An 11,487-nucleotide genomic window follows, 5' to 3' on the forward strand; every position below is an offset into this window, starting at 1 on the left:
GATAAGTAGATGCAAGGTGTTTATTGGCATGCCGGAAAAGGGCATGAGTAGCATAGACCAAGCATCAATTATAACAAGCCAAAATATTTGTATTGACAATTAAATTCAATTAAAATAATAGTAAAGAGAATTTGTGAAAAGCAAGCATTGAATAGTAGAGTAAAGTAATGTAGAAAAGTGCATAAGCTATATGGACTTTTTCACAAACACATGGCATGCATGGTAAATAAGATATAGAAAGTATGAAGGTGAACATGCAAGAAATCCCTTAAAAATAATAATTGTCAAACAAATTGCAACAATCCACAAGCATATAATGAGGAATAATGACTCAAATAAATTTCTAATACCATGTAAAAAGAAAAAGAAGAAGAAGGAAAATATGAATAATGAAAAGAAAAAGAAAAAGAAAAAGAAAATAATATATAAAATAATAAGAATGATAGAAAAGAGAAGAAGGAAGAAGAAAATAGAACCTTGGTAATGGAGGTGAGAGAGAGAGAGAGTGATAGGTGAGATAGAAGGAAGAAGGGAGAAGGAAGAAATAAGGAGGGAAAAGAAAAATTAGGATTTGGAGGAGAGAAAGATAAGATATGTGGCAATTTTAGGTTGAGCTGTGCGGCGCATGCGACGCGGCCGCGTGGGGCACGCGTTCGCGTGGATGCGCTTCAAGTATGGTGACGCGATCGCGTCGGTCACGCGGTCGCGTGACCCATGTTATGCTTCTGGCGCGAGTGCAGCCTCGCACCAGCACAACTCTCTGTTCAAATTAATTTATTTGCCAAAATTGGGACGGCGCGATCGCGTGGGTCACGCAAACGCGTGAGTGTGCGTCAGAAAATGGATGACATGGCCGCGTCGGCGACGCGGTCGCGTGATAAGGATTGTGCTTCCAGCACCAATCCAGCATCACTCTCGCACAATATTTCATTGTGCACCATTTTACGTCAAAAACTCAGGGCACGCGGTCGCGTGGGAGGCCATGATTCCCATGCGACGCGAACGCGTCAGCGACGCGGTCGCGTGGGTTGATTTGTGCCATTGGCACACCTCCAGCCACGCTCCAGCGTGACTTTCTGTTCATCTTTATTTTTTCTTTACTCTCCTTACGACGCGGACGCGTCGCTAATGCGATCGCGTCGCGTAGCGAAATTTTTTTTTTTTTGAAAATAAAAACATGTAAATACAGATGCACGAAAGTACTAAAAAAGAGAAGAGTTATTGAATAGGAAAAACTAAAAATAAAGAAAAGAACGATCATACCATGGTGGGTTGTCTCCCACCTAGCACTTTACTTTAACGTCCGTAAGTTGGACGCTCCACTAGCTCAATCTTCTGCTATGTGGGGATCTTCCAAGAGGAAGATCTCAAGCTCCTTGTTTCTCTGCATCTTCTCGCTATGGTATAGCTTCAGGCGTTGTCCATTAACCTTAATAAGTTCAGAGCTTGAAGGATGGCTTAGGTGATAAACTCCGTACGGTTCGGCATTCTCTACTCTGTATGGACCTTCTCATCTTGATCTCAACTTACCTGGCATGAGCCTTAGTCGAGATTTGTAAAGTAGGACTAAATCCCCAGGTTGGAACTCTTTCTTCTTGATGTTTTGATCATGTACAGCCTTCATCTTTTCCTTGTATATTCTGGAGTTTTCATAAGCTTCTAGGCGAAGGCTCTCCAGTTCCTACAGTTGCAACTTCCTTTCAGCTCCGGCTTTCTCAATTCCCATGTTGCACTCCTTAACTGCCCAAAAAGCTCTGTGTTCTACTTCAACTGGGAGATGACAAGCTTTTCCATAAACCAAGCGGAAAGGACTCATCCCAATGGGTGTCTTGTATGCTGTTCTATATGCCCAGAGTGCATCTTGTAGCCTGGTGCTCCAGTCTTTTCTATGAGGCTTTACTATCTTTTGCAAGATACGCTTAATTTCTCTGTTTGACACCTCGACTTGCCCATTAGTTTGGGGATGGTAAGCTGTTGCAACTTTATGAATTATCCCATGCTTCTTCATTAATCCTGTCAGTCTCCTGTTACAAAAATGGGTGCCTTGATCGCTCACGATTGCTCGTGGTGATCCGAAGCGACATATAATATGGTTTCTCACAAAGGAAACAACAGTGTTAGCATCATCAGTGCGGGTAGGAATTGCTTCCACCCATTTGGAAACATAATCCACAGCTAACAATATATAAAAATATCCATTAGAATTTGGAAATGGACCCATGAAGTCAATGCCCCAAACATAAAAAATTTCACAGAGAAGCATAATTTGTTGAGGCATCTCATCTGTCCTGGATATATTGCCAAATTTCTGGGCATGGGAGACAAGATTTACAAAACTCAGCAGCGTCTCTAAAAAGAGTAGGCCACCAGAATCCACAGTCTAAGATCTTTCTAGCTATTCTTTGAGGGCCAAAATGTCCTCCACTCTCAGATGAGTGACAGGCCTCTAAAATGGACTGGAATTCTGATTGAGGCACACAATGTCTAATTACTTGATCAGTGCCACATCTCCATAAATATAGGTCATCTCATATATAATATTTAGACTTGCTTTTCAGCTTGTCTCTTTGATGCTTAGAAAAAATTGGAGGAAATGTGCGGCTAACTAAATAATTAGCAACAGGTGCATACCAAGGGACTACCTCAGATACTACTTGCAGGTTATCAAAAGGAAAATTATCATCTATAGGAGTAGAATCACCTTTAATATGCTCAAGGCGACTCAAGTGGTCTGCCACTAAATTCTGATTATCACTCCTATCCTTTATTTCTAAATCAAATTCTTGTAACAGTAGTATCCAACGTATAAGTCTTGGTTTGGACTCCTTTTTAGCTAATAGATACTTTAAAGCTGCATGGTCCGAATACACTACTACTCTAGTACCAAGTAAATAAGCTCTGAATTTATCCAGAGCAAAAACAGTAAGAAGCTCTTTCTCAGTAGTAGTATAGTTGGACTGGGCATTGTCTAAAGTCTTAGACGCATAAGCAATAACGAAAGGATCCTTACCTTCACGCTGAGCCAGCGCTGCTCCTACTGCATGGTTGGAAGCATCGCACATGATTTCAAATGGCTGGCTCTAGTCTGGTCCTCTCACAATTGGAGTTTGAGTCAGAGCAGTCTTCAGCTTATCAAACGCTTGTTTGCAATCCTCACTGAACTCGAACTCAATATCCTTCTGCAGTAATCTGGATAAGGGAAGTGCGACCTTACTAAAGTCCTTAATAAATCTCCTGTAAAAACCTGCATGGCCAAGGAACGAACGGACTTCCCTCATAAAAGAGGGGTAAGGTAAACTAGAAATAACATTCACCTTTGCTGGGTCTACAGAAATGCCATTATTAGATACCACATGTCCTAATACAATTCCTTGTTTTACCATAAAGTGACATTTTTTGAAATTTAATACAAGGTTTGTATTAACACATCTATCTAATACTCTAGATAATCCATCTAAGCAAAGGCTAAAAGAATCACCATAAACGCTAAAATCGTCCATAAAAACTTCCATACAGTCCTCAATAAGATCAGAGAAGAGACTCACCATGCACCTTTGGAAAGTAGCTGGTGCATTGCACAAGCCAAAGGGCATTCTCTTGTAAGCATAAGTCCCAAAAGGACATGTAAAAGAAGTCTTTTCCTGATCCTCAGGAGCTATATAAATCTGGAAATAACCTGTGTAACCATCTAAAAAGCAATAATGTGATTTACCTGACAGGCGATCCAGCATTTGATCAATGAATAGAAGTGGGTAGTGATCCTTACGGGTAGCTTGGTTCAGACGCCTATAATCAATGCAGACTCTCCAAGCATTCTGAACTCTAGTTGGTATGAGCTCTCCATGCTCATTCTTCACTGTAGTGACTCCAGACTTCTTGGGCACCACTTGTACTGGGCTTACCCATTCACTGTCTGAAATGGGATATATGATACCTGCTTCCAATAGTCTGGTCACTTCCTTTTTGACAACTTCCAAGATGGTGGGATTCAATCTTCTTTGGGGTTGACGGACAGGTCTTGCTCCCTCTTCTAAAAATATTCTGTGCTCACATACTTGAGGGTTGATGCCTACTATGTCTGCCAAGCTCCACCCAATTGCCTTCTTATGCTTCCTCAGCACATCAAGTAACTGCTCTTCTTGTTGAGAAGTAAGTTCCCTTGCAATGATAACTGGAAACCTCTGCTCATCTTCGAGATAAGCATATTTGAGATGCGGAGGAAGGGGTTTCAATTCTAACTTCTGATCATGAGCAGGCTTTGGATTATCTGGGGCTTGTGAAAATGGCGAAGTGCCCTCATTGTCAGTTAAAAGGGTCCCCACACTTGGATCTTGTCCAGTGTGCCTCTCTTCAAACTCTTCCTTGTGAACTTCAGCTACACTTTCATCTATGACATCACACTGGAAGATAGAACGATCTTCTGGGGGGTTATCAATGACTCTATTCAGATTGAAGATTACTATGCGGCCATCTATTTCAAAGGAGTATGTTCCTGAAAAAGCATCCAATTTGAATTTTGATGTCTTCAAGAATAGTCTTCCAAGTAGGATTGATGATGGCTTATCTGAATCATTATGGGGCATCTCCAAGATATAAAAATCAGTGGGAAATGTAAGCCCTTTAATGTTCACCAAAATATCTTCAGCAACTCCAGCCACTGTAATAATGCTTTTATCTGCTAATACAAAACGAGCTGCCGACCTTTTTAAGGGAGGGAGCCTCAAAATATCATATATAGACAAAGGCATTATACTGACACATGCTCCTAAATCACACATGCAATCATAAATTACTACACCACCAATAGTACAGCTAACTATACAAGGACCTGGATCACTACATTTTTCAGGTAATCCTCCCATTAAAGCAGATATAGAACTACCTAAAGGAATAGTTTCTAATTCATTAATTTTGTCTTTATGGATACATAAGTCTTTTAGAAACTTTGCATATTTAGGTACCTGCTGAATAACATCAGAAAGAGGAACAGTTACCTCAACCTTTTTGAATATTTCTACCATTTTGGGGTTGGATTCCAGCTGCTTCCTGGGCTTCCTTGCAAGTTGTGGAAATGGAATAGGAGTAGTGTTTTCTATGGTGTTTACGCCTTTTGGTGCTTCCTCCTGTGGTTGAGCTATTTCTTCTTCAGCTATGTCCTGTATGTCCTCTCCCTCTTCAACATCTTCTATTTCTACTTCCTCTTCAGCTGAGGTGTGTTCTGGTGGGCTTGGTTACTCCTGATTCTTCTCCTGCAGTGTGGTTCCAGACCTTAGGGTGATGGCATTAATGCCTCCCTTTGGATTGGGTAATAGTTGAGAGGGGATTCCAGTGGAGCTTGAAGGTTGGTTACTGAAATTTTGCGTTGATCCAATCTGTGACATAAGAGCTTGCAAAGTAGAGGTGAGACCATTCAGACTGGCATTAATACTATTCATGATGTTATTTTCCATGGTCTGTTGTCTTCGCTCAAAAGATTGTAGTAGCTCTTCATTAGGAGATAAAGAAGAATGAGTAAATTGAGAGGTCTGCTGTTGATTGTTCTGTGGTCCTTGGTTTTGCCTCAGGTGAGGTGCTTTGTAAGGTTGATTCTACTGCCTGTTGTTGTTATTATTCCACCTCTGATTTCCCTGATTATCTCGGCCTCCTCTGTTATTGTTGTCCCTCCAATTCTGGTTAGAATTGTCCTGCCATCCATGGTTATTATTTCCACTTTGATTGTACCCTTGGTTGGGGCGGTCATAGAAGTTATGAGTGGATGCCACCATGTTGTCTTCTTGTTGGAGCTGCGGGCATTCATCAGTGTAATGGCTATAATCAGCACAGATTCCGCAAATTCTTTGCGGGACTAATTGTTGGTTTTGCTGTGGCGAGGAAGGTTGAGCTTGCTGAGCTTGTTGTTGATTCAATTGCATCTGCTTCAGCAAGTTGGTCATCTCACATATACTCTGAGCTAGAGCCGCAGTCTCTCTGTTAGAGGATACTTCTGCAACGGCTTTTGAACGGCCTTACTTTTTCCTGTGGTTCCTAGTAGATTCAGCTAAATCACTGATCAATTGCCAAGCCTCATCAGTGGTCTTGTACTTCTTCATAGACCCATTGCTAGCACTTTCCAATATGGTCTTATCTTGGGGCCTCATGCCCAATGTGATATAGCTAAGTAACACTATCTTGTCAATCATGTGGTGGGGGCATGCTTCCAGAAGATTGTTGAAGCGCTCCCAGTATTCAAAGAGAGTCTCATTGTCATCCTGAACAATTGTGGAAATATCCTTCCTCAGTTTATCAATAACTTCAGATGGAAAGAATTTCTCCAAAAACTCCTTTCTGAGTGTATCCCAGTTAGATACATTTGCTAGAGGTTGAGTGTAGTACCACTCTCTCGCTTTTCCTTCGAGAGAAAACGGGAAAGCTTTCAGCAAAATTGAAGTTTCATCAGTACCATCACGCCTGACAGTAGAACAGGCTGCCTGGAAATCTCTCAAGTGCTTGATATGCTCTTGAGCAGGTAGCCCATGAAACTTGGGCATCAAATTTAGCAGTGCGGTCTTTATTTCAAAATCTGTAGCTACCGCTGGATGATGCGCTTGAAACGGTTGCATTGTAAAATCAGGGGCTCCTTCCTCCTGGATGGTAACTCTCCTAGCTTCCATGTCTTCTGCACGTAAAACAACCGAATCAGTAGAACCGGGGCTGGTTTCTTCCTCAAGTTAACTTTCAGATCCGCCCTCAGAGCGGACTAACCGACGCTGTTCTCGCCTTATTCGTGAAATAGTCCTTTCAATTTCAGGATCGAATATTAGCAAGCGCAGATCAAGAAGTGAACGCGTCATTTGACGAAAGAAACATGCAGCTCATAGTAGCAAAATAAAATAAAATGCAAATAAATAAATTCTAATTAATAACTTTAGCACTCTATTGCAACTCCCCGGCAACGGCGCCAAAAATTGATGAGACACAGAAGTTGGCCAATTAAAAATTATTAAAATAGTTACCTTGCAAGTATAGTTCTTAACTCACCAAAAATCTGCCTATCAATTTAGAAATATGTCACAGAGAGTTTAAATTAAAAATTACTGGGAGTTGGAGTCCCAGGTCGTCTCCCAACGAGTTGCAGAAAAGTGTGCTATTTTATTAATCAGATGTTCCAAAAGGTTGAGTTAAGTAGATGGAAAATTAAATTGAAAAAATTTAAATAATATGAATAAAAGCCTTGACTGGGAGTTGATTAGTTGGAATCTCTATTATTGATGGAATGATTTCAAGGTTAATTTATAATTAATAGTTGTTTCGTTTAGTTATCCTTTACTAGGTAAAGGAAAGTCAAACAAGTTGGAATGCTAGATCTATTCACGAGTTACAACCCACTTAGTTCAAAGGGATTGGTGTTAGTGACTGGATAGCAATCCAATAGTTAACCCAATTACAAATTCTCTTTCAATCCTTCCAACTCAAGAGTTCCTTTCAATCAACTCCCCATCAAGTGAAGAAACTACTCGCTCATTGTAAATAATAAATCCATAACATATGAAAGAGAATTAAAAGAAGACATGATTATTGGAATGGAAAATAAATTAAAATGGAAGAAATAATCCTTGTATTAAATAATCATGAAAGTATTCAAATGACAAAATTGAACAAAGCAAAGAACATGGAAGAATAAAACCAAGTTAAGAGAACGAACTAGAATGACGAAGTCTTTATGAGGAAATAACTCTTCTCGATGTTCCAATGCTAAGACCAATTAAAAATTAAAATTCTAAAACCTAGAGAGAAAAACCTAAAGGAGTAAAACTAGATCTAAAACTGAAAACTGTGTAGAATGAATGTTGTCTTTTGTTTCTGCATATTCTCTGGCTCTAGTCTGCTGTTTCGGGCCGAAAACTGGGTTAAAATAAGGTCCAAAATCGCCCCCAGCGAATTTGCAGATTATGCAGATTGCACATGTCACGCGATCGCGTCATCCATGCGGACGCGTCATTCGCGCTTTTCCTTGCCACGCGTTCGCGTCGTCCACACCACCACGTCGCTTGAGCTTTTCCAATCCGCGCGGCCGCGTGAGCCATGCGGCCGCGTCACTGCGATTTGCTCTCCTTTGCGCGGTCACGTGAGCCATGCGACTGTGTCACTTCTCGCTGGTTATCTCCTTAAATTCTTGTGTTCCTTTCATTTTTGCTAGCTTCCTTTCCAATCTCCAACTCATTCATGCCCTATAAAGTCTGAAACACTCAACACACAGATCACGGCATCGAATGGAATAAAGGAGAATTAAAAATATATAATTAAAGTCTCTAGGAAGCAGTTTTCAAACATGTTATAAATTCAGGAAGGAATTATAATTTCATGCTAATTTAATGAATAAGTGGGTAAGGATCATGATAAAACCACACAATTAAACACTATAAACCATAAAATAGTGGTTTATTAGAGGTCCCTCATTCTAGTGTCGGTTGACGCTGAGGGCTATTCTGTTTGGTGTTCAAAGGACTATGGAACTTGGAGAAGGATGAGCTAGATTAGAATTCCCTATGATAGTTGCCTAATTACGGATTAGTGAGAACTTAGGATGGAAATAATGATGTGTGAAGTTTAGGAATGCTTAGTGAGTTTTCTGTTATCTTATATTGTATTTATTTAGAAATTTTACCATACTGGGAACCCATGGATTGGGAGTTCTCATTCCATATATATATATATATATCCACTATTTTTTAGATGCAGCTCCTGATGCTCTGCAGTGAGTTGGAGTTTGTCTGAAAGCCGACGAAGCTTACCTTGAGTTCTGTCTTGTATTTTGTTTAGATTTCTCTCCCTTTGAAAACTTTTGAAAACTTTGCTTATAGAGGCTTTAATGTATTTGGGAGAGTTAGGATTGTCATCAACTATTTTTAAATTTTGTAACCCTAGTTAGCCTAAACTTCGTAGGTCGTGACGGGCGACTATTATATATATATATGTTTATCTATATTCTGTCATTACTCTATTCTACCTTTGAGTTTTATTTCACTCCGTTTCACGAACGCGTTATGTTTCCATCATGTGTGTGTTTTTTCCACTTGCAATTTTCTATTATTCCTTTTCAGATTTCTCGTTTTAATAATTCCTTCTAAATATACATGTATTATAACTCCACTTCGAGTCATACTTCCTTAATATTATTAACTTATGACTCAATCATAAGGATTTGAATATTAGGATGTTACACGTCACAAATTATATTTTACGTCAGGTTAGCTATGATATTTTGACTAATTTTGTGGTAATTAATCAGTCTTATTCTTGTAGTGATACATGTACTCAATAGAGAGCCTATAGTATGTGCTTCGATGACATGTCCAACCCGTGGTTAGATGGGTGGTCTCTATAACTATTAGTGCCATGAAAAAGGGTAAGACTTCAATGACAATGATGGAAGTGCTAATCATGTCCTTTGCATTCATTCTCGTACGAACTATGAATTGATACTATTTGTCAACCTGATTTAAGTTAGATTCACCTTTGAGTTATGGATTTATTCAAGCAGATTAACTTGTATATTTTAAATGTATATTTTGAAATTTTATATCATCAAACAAGTATCATGCTGATGGGATATTTTTATCTTTTTTAAATTTAATTAAAGGATTGTTATATTGTTTAACAGTTAGATTAAAGGTATGATTAGATTTCGTTAAAGTTAATATTAACAGCTATGTTAAACTTCTTAAGTTCTCTCAAATTAACCTTATGAAAATAATTTTGTCTCTTGAATTCTTCGAAATGGCTTCTTTTTGCTTTTGTCAAAATTTTGCAATAATTTAATACCAATACAAAATGTTTAAATAAATTGAACTTAGATCAAATGAAAAAGTTTTGGCTAAAACATAATTAAGTAGCAAGACGTCTAGGATTTTGGGTAAAATACATAAAATATATTTTTATTCATTCATATATTATATCTATATTATAATTATAACTAATATGTCTCAAGTTTATAATTATGAATGCAAGCTAGTTAATTTAAATTACAATGATTTTACTGAATACAATCAAACTCAACATAATAAATAACACGGCCAATATATTTGCCCACTACTCTTGGATATGTTTTCAAAGAAACTAATTTTATTAAACTAAAGATAAAAGAACAAAAAATTATTTAATCATGAATCTTAATTTAATGAACAAAAGTGGTGTTTTAGTTTGTTCTTCCCTCAAAATTAAATCGGTTGATGTAAAAAGCAGTATTATTTAACTATTAATTAATGTACTGGATGCCTCCGGTACGGGTTGAGAGATGGATCGAAAACTTGCAGGTCGAGACGGATGCTGGATTATTTAACTAGAGCAATGGGGGATGGTACCTACAAAGACATTCCGACGCTCAAGTTAGAATGGATCTAAGAGGTAGAAGGTGTGAGGAATGAATGAATACCTGGAGGGACCTAGGTCCTCTATTTATAGGTGATGGTCAGTATCTTATCTTATCTTGTCTGGCTAAGATAAAGGAAGTATTTGAAATCGAAAGTTGGTTAGGGGCTCTAGTGGGCCGGTTCCGGACCTTATAGAAGGGGGAAACAGGTCGGGCCCAGGTAACCGGGTTCCGTGTAACACCCTAACTACCAAAGCTCACGCTTCCGGCTGCGCGACTCTGATAGCTCGGACATTACGACGACGCTTATATTATTTAATACTAAAATATGAGCCTGTTTGAAACTTTAAACAGCAAAACCGCTCCCAAAAATACTTTCGTTCGATACGTACATCCATAAATACCATACAACTTACAAAAGCTCATAAAGAGTACATCTAAATATATATATATATAAATAATATTACAAGTATTAGACAATACAACTCCTATCCCTCTTACAGAATATCTCAAGATAAAGGCGAGGGTACAAATAATAACCTAAAGCAATACAGAGCATTCCAACAACTAAATAAAATCTTCGTAACTTCTGCGCCCATATCCTGAAAGGGGAAAAATGTAGGGGGTGAGAACATCATCCTCGAAAGGGTTCTCAGTAGAGGGTTTTTGGGAATTACTGTAATAGGATACATGAAGATAAACCGTACCAGTGATTAATAACTGTCTTATGCTTCTTTTCAAAAACAACGGTTTACAATAAAAGTAAAGTCGGAAATCTTTTCTGAAAGAGGAACCATTAAGTTCTCAAAAACTCAAAAGCCTTTCAAAACGGTTTATCTATGCTGAAACAAAATAGCCTTTCATATTTTTCCAAATCAGAAACACACAAAACCGAAACCAACCATCGGTTCATCTCATTTCATCCACGGCCCTAGGCCCAAACAATCCAACCATCAACCAATCACCACAATCCAACAGAGTCCCAGTAGCAAACATAAATAGGAAGATGCAAGCACAAGCAAACAGTTATTGCAAGTAGAACAATTAGCAATTAATCACATAGGCAAACCAAGTATAATATGCACACCCAAACAATGTCACATAAATGCATATGATGCATGCCTGTCCCTAGTGGCTGA

This window comes from Arachis ipaensis, chromosome B10, assembly GCF_059453495.1.
Source record: "Arachis ipaensis isolate K30076 ecotype BB chromosome B10, ASM5945349v1, whole genome shotgun sequence".
Taxonomy (NCBI): domain Eukaryota; kingdom Viridiplantae; phylum Streptophyta; class Magnoliopsida; order Fabales; family Fabaceae; genus Arachis; species Arachis ipaensis.